This window comes from Carcharodon carcharias, chromosome 30 (genome assembly GCF_017639515.1).
Source record: "Carcharodon carcharias isolate sCarCar2 chromosome 30, sCarCar2.pri, whole genome shotgun sequence".
NCBI lineage: Eukaryota > Metazoa > Chordata > Chondrichthyes > Lamniformes > Lamnidae > Carcharodon > Carcharodon carcharias.
Window position 1 is genome coordinate 12,911,988 of NC_054496.1, and position 6,246 is coordinate 12,918,233.

Genomic DNA, 6,246 nt, shown 5'->3' on the forward strand with positions numbered 1-6,246 from the left:
AGGACGGATTGAAATGGCCAAAGATGCATTTCAAAAAATGAAAACAATTATGTTCAACTCATAATTAGCCATGAACTCTGAATTTTGAAATTAGGAAGGAAGTGTTAGATGATCAGTGAAGCAATGCAGAGAAGAATTGAGGCTGCAGCATTGTGGTTTTTGCGGCAGATGAAGAAGACACCTTGGACATGTCACACCACCTATGAAGAGGTGCTAGTAAAATCTAAGACCAAGAGAACTTTGCTGACCAAGATCAGGAAGAGACAGTTGGGATCTCTTGGGCACGTAATAAGAAATCATGATTTAGAAAGTATGATGCTGATGGGGAAGATCGATGGTAAAAGAGATCAAGGTAGACAAAGAATGATATCTTTAAAGAGCCTCGAAAACTGGATGGATGTACCACCAACGAAGATGATACACGCCTCCAGAGTAAGATTAACATTGAGGTCCATGGTCGCCAATGCCCTGTTAGGGCATGTTACTTGAATCTTTTTAATAAGAATGCGGTGTAGTGATTATTGCACTGTGTGATCCAAGGTGCTGAAGCCTCTACCCCAGAGAGCTGCGGATTGAGTATATTCATGAATGCAATTGATAGATTTTTGAATATTAAAGGAAATGAAGCATATCAGTATAGTGCAAGAAGCTGGAGTTGATGTAGATGATCAGACATGATCTTATAATAGTGGAGCAGGTTTGAAGGGCCAAGTGCCACCTTCTGCTTCTATTTCTTACATTAATGCATTTTTTTATTTTAAATCCAGTTCTTGGCACTGGCAAGGCCCCATCTATGGGCCTGAAAGGCTTACTGGCCTCCTTAAGTACATGTTAATGCATCAGATGCAGATGAGACAAGGTAGGGGGAAGGCAATTTGTCTGAAGGACCACAATGAATGAATTGAGATCTTGAATGAAAGCCACCCTTCATGGTCATTCTTTATCTCCTGGTGGCAGTGAATTCAGTTTGACGGTTTGCCATGGTAGGATCTGAACTCCTGATCTCTGGGTTGCTAGCCCAGCACTATAACCACTGTGCTGACATAACTTGTTCTTCCCCACCCCACCCATACCCCATTTCCAGGAAGCAGATGTATAGAACTGATAGCGCAACTGATGCTGTTAATTATCACTCATCAACAAGGAGCTGTATAAATCAGGATTGGACGTTATAGGAATGAGTTCAGCTGAGATTAAGTTCAGCGGTGGGATGTTGGGAACATTTAGCAGGCCTACACAAATAAATTTTCAGAAGTTTGTTTAATTTACTTTTGGGCACCAAAAAGTACTTCCTCACCAGATTAATTGGGTAGGAACAGTGTACATGATTTGTGAAAACAGTAGGCTTCATGAGGTCGCCTGTAATTGGTCTTTGCCTCCACGTTTTTACTTTTCTGATGAAAGGTCACTCAACCGGAAACGTTAACTCTTATTCTCTCCACAGATGCTGAGTATTTCCAGTATTTTTTGATTGTTATTTCTGATTCCCAGCATCTGCAGTATTTTGCTTTTGATCTTATCTTTCTAACATTTTATAATGTACAATGTAACTGGTGTGCACATTGTCCGGTCATTATTATGGAGGGTGAAGAGACTTTTTTTTCAGCAGTGTCATTAGGGTTTCTTGTAACTCTTTCGAGTACAAACACATTTCCATACATTCCTTTATGTGGAAGTATGGATAATGGCAGGATTAATTGCAGGATGATGAGCAATTGTGGTTCTTTAAACACTAGGAACTTATTTATTTTTTCATTCATGATATGTGGGCATTGCTGGCTAGGCCAGCATTTATTACCTATCCCCAATTGCCCTTGAGAAGGTGGTGGTGAGCTGCCTTCTTGAATTGCTGCAGTCCCTGTGGTGTAAGTACACCTGCAGTGCTGTTAGGGAGGGAGTTACAGGATTTTGACCCAGCGACAGTGAAGGAACAGCAATGTATTGCCAAGTCAGGGTGGTGAATGCCTTGGAGGGGAACTTCATGATGATGGTCTTCCCATCTGTCTGCTGCCCATGTCCTTCTACATGTAGTGGTCGTAAGCTTGGAAGGTGCTGTCTAAGGAGCCATGGTGAGTTCCTGCCGTGCATCTTTTGGATGATACACACTGCTGCCACTTTTTGTCAGTGGTGGAGGGAGTGAATGTTTGTGGAAGGGGTGCCAATCAAGCGGCTGCTTTGTCCTGGATGGTGTCAAGCTTCTTGAGTGTTGTTGGAGCATCACTCATCCAGGCAAGTGGAGAGTATTCCATCACACTCCTAACTTGTATCTTATAGATGGTGGACAGGCTTTGGAGAGTCAGGAGGTGAGTTACTTGCCACAGGATTCCCAGCCTCTGACCTGCTCTTGTAGCCACAGTATTTATATGGCACATGACTGTTCACTATTTTGATGCCTAGATAGTGTCACAAACTTAGAGAATTTCATGTAGTTAAGCAACTTGAATAACCAGCATAAGCTATTGCACATACAATTGTATTTGACAAAAAGAACCATGAAAAATTTCTATTTGTCATCTTTTTAAGCACAGATCCTAATTAATCAAAGCACCATTTAACTATGGTCCTTCTCCACCAAGAAGGCAACTCAACCTTGGTACATTCGATTAATCATTTCTCCCTGCACCCATAGGAAACACTAACTCCAAAAGCACATTCCATCTCTTAATTTATGTTTAACCCAATTGTCCTATCTTTCTTTGATAATTTAGCAGATTAATGCAATCAACCCGAGTTATTGACAGTAAAGAACAACACAGTCCACAGTTCTTTTTGGCTTAACATTAGATAAAATTAGAATATTGTTAAAATTGAGAGTGAGCTAACCACTCCACACTCTAAACAAGCTCAATCCTATTGCTTTGACTGGAAGAACTGAACTTTCTTCCACTTGGAATTTTCAAACCATTTTGGAAAAAAACTTGTCTTTCAGTATCAGACAAGTTAATTGGGCTGTAATTAATCCATTTAATCCTTGCCTCTTCCAAAGCTAAAATATTTTCTACCCAATTGGAATTGATTAACGGACAATTGACAAATGGTCACAACAAACTGATTTGTGCTACTCTGGGTCTGTGGTTAATTGATTGTGAGTGATTTACAATGTCCCCATCCCAAATTCTCCATCAACAACTTGCATTTATATAATACCTTTCACTTAGCCAATTGTCCCAAGGTGCAAAGTTGGAATCAGATTTAAAAAACAGCCACCCGGGCTGAAGATGATGTTGGGAGGAGTGGCCAAAAGCTTGGTCCAAGAGGTGGGTTTTAAGGATTGTCTTAAATTAGGAGAGGTTTTAGAGAATTCCAGAGAAACGACATATATTAATACGCAGGGCCCTGTTCGAAGACAGAACATATACACACATTGCACCTGTTTCAGCTAAACAAAATAAGTGACAGCCATTCGTTGGTTCATTCCTCAGGGCAATGCCTTGACCAATCAGAGTCAAGCTGCCTGGTTTAAATTTCAAACAATGCCTGAATGTTAACAGTCAGTCGCCAGTCATCAACCAGTTCGTTCTCCATGGCAACGCCTCTACCAATCAGAGTCCACTTGCCAACCAATTGGCACTCTCCTATAGTGTAAATCGTTGTTCCCTTTACATTTGGTATCCTTGCAAATTGTCCTGATGAGTGCAAGACAAGAAGCTTCATCAAAAAAAAATTATTTTTTCAGCAATACTTGAATCCCAGGGTGTAGTGTCCACATGACTTAAAGCACACGGTTGGCAGTGGTAGATGGAAGGGGGTCAAGATGTGAGAATCAGAGGAACTGAGATTTTGGGTGAGGGAGCTCTTAAAGAAATGGGAAGGGGTAGAGCCATGAAGAGATTTAAATATTTTGATCCATTAAAATCCATCAGTCCAATGAAAAGTTTGGCCCTTTTTAGGCAATGAATGAGCCAAGCATCCTGAAGGGAAAATAGGATCCTGAGGCACCTGCAGTCACTGCGGGGCAGGAGAGACCTATTTTATAATCATTTAACACTATATATCCATTCCCAGATCTAATTAAGCCATCAAATCTGGAATCAAATTGTTCAACGACAGCCAAGCAACATAATCTACCTTTTATTGTAATTTCAAGAACATCACTGATAAGTTAAGCACAAGCAGTAAGTGATAGAACTTACACATTCCAATGTCACTACATTCCAGTGATTTAGTGTTTAATCACATTAAAAATCCATCCCTGTCATTTATACATGCAAAAGCTTTCACTTCACCAGAACCACATTTGTTAACAGCTTTAAAAGGGTACATTGAATAGAAAATTGAATGTCTTTTATAAAGCCCATCTGAGGTACAAATCTATTGTACAAATGTTAAGTTCCAAATTTACCTTTTTCCTATTTTGAAGGGTGAGCTTTGATGTGTTGAATGTTCTTTCTGATGCTGGGTTTTACATAAATTTCCAGTTTCCAAACTGGACCGGGTCAAGGCCAATGGTTCTTTCTGTCTACCACGTGTAAAAATATAGATGCTAGGATAATACTTTTTAGAAAAGAGTTAAGAGCGGATCAGACTAGGAAGACAATATCCATGAATTCCAACTGGGGTTGGAGGCTAAGAATATTGTAACATGCAGTTGGCAGTAGCTCATTCATTTGCTCTCCAAAATAAACATCAACAGTTCAGTTATAGGGTATTCTTATTTCCCAGGGCCAGGTGCAAGGGAAAAGATGAGAGAATGAGCAACAAACTCCTTATCCCGTCCTCTCCAAACTCTAAATCCATTTATGTGTTATCTTCCTTCATCACCTCAACTGTCACCAGAGTCAGGCTAATTTTGCCACTCCATTTTATTGGGGGGTGGGGGGGGTGGTGATTGCAGTTGAGTGGAAACACAGGTTGGGCTCTAAAGCCTTGGAATTATTTCTTAAAGCTGTAATCCTGGGATCCCACAGTTCATCCTTATTGCGACTGGTTTTTCAACCAGTTTATGCAGGAAACTGAACCTCTGCAGTCCTTGTGCTGTAGCTACACACGCAGAGCTCTTAGGTGGGGAGCTCCATGACTTTGACCCAATGATGATGAAGGAACGGCGACATGTTTCCAAGTCAGGGTGGTATGTGACTTGAAGATGGTGATGCTCCTATGCACCTGTTGTCCTTGTTCTTCTAGGTGGGTAGGATTTGCGGGTTTTATCAACGTTATTATGAAAGTTCATGTTAAAACTACTGTGTTGTTTATTCTTTTATATTCCTTCTCAGCACAGTTCATGGCCTCAGTGTAACATCCAGAGCAGTGAACAGACTGTGGAAAATTTCTAACAGAACCTTTTGACTACCGAAGAAAAATTGTTTGAGCTGGGTGAGATGACAAAGAAAAAGCATAAGATTATCAGGTGGTAGTTTAAGCATTTCTTGTAAAGGAACAGATCTTGCTTAGAAAAATGCAGAAAAAAATCAACTACACTGACCATTGTCCAGCAAAATTCACACTAAAGGTGACAACCAGTTTTCCGGTTCATTGTAACCCGGCCAGTCATTGCTCCTTACCAACCTTGTACTTGTTGCAATATAATTGTTCAAGCATTCAGCGATCAGTTGTAGTGGAGTTAACCCAGCTGTGATACGGTAGTAAGGTGGCCCTTTTATTTTTAAGGAGGGGAAATGGAAGAAAATGCACTCTTGTATCTACTGACCCACAATATTCAAGATGCACTTGCATGCCAAAAGGATCAGAAGAGGATACTTTAAAATTTTACAACCAGAGGTGATCATTTAGGACTGAGGTGAAGAGAAATTTCTTCACTCAAAGGATTGTGAATCTTTGGAATTCTCTACCCCAGAGGGTTGTGGATGCTCATTGTCAAATATGTTTAAGGCTGGGATAGACAGACTTTTGGTCTCTTGGGGAATCAAGGGATATGGTGAATGAGTGGGAAAGTGGAGTTGAAGCCCAGCCATGATTGTATTGAATAGTGGAGCGGGCTTGACAGGCCATCTGGTCTTATCCTGCTCCCATTTCTTGTGTTCAACTGGTTTATGCTCCACATGAGCCTCCTCCCAACCCTCTTTATCTAACTTTATCAGTGTAACCTATCCTTTTAAGCCTTCTGCTTATCTAGATTCTCCTAAAAGACATGAATATGCATGTGATCATGCCTAATGCGCTGGGCCATGTGGGGCAAGGTTGGTCCCATGGTTTATGTCCACTATTCCCATGCAGTGGAACTAAGTGAGGTGTGAGTAGCAGTGTGAAATCTTTCCTCATCCTCTAACAAATTAGATGAGCTGTGGC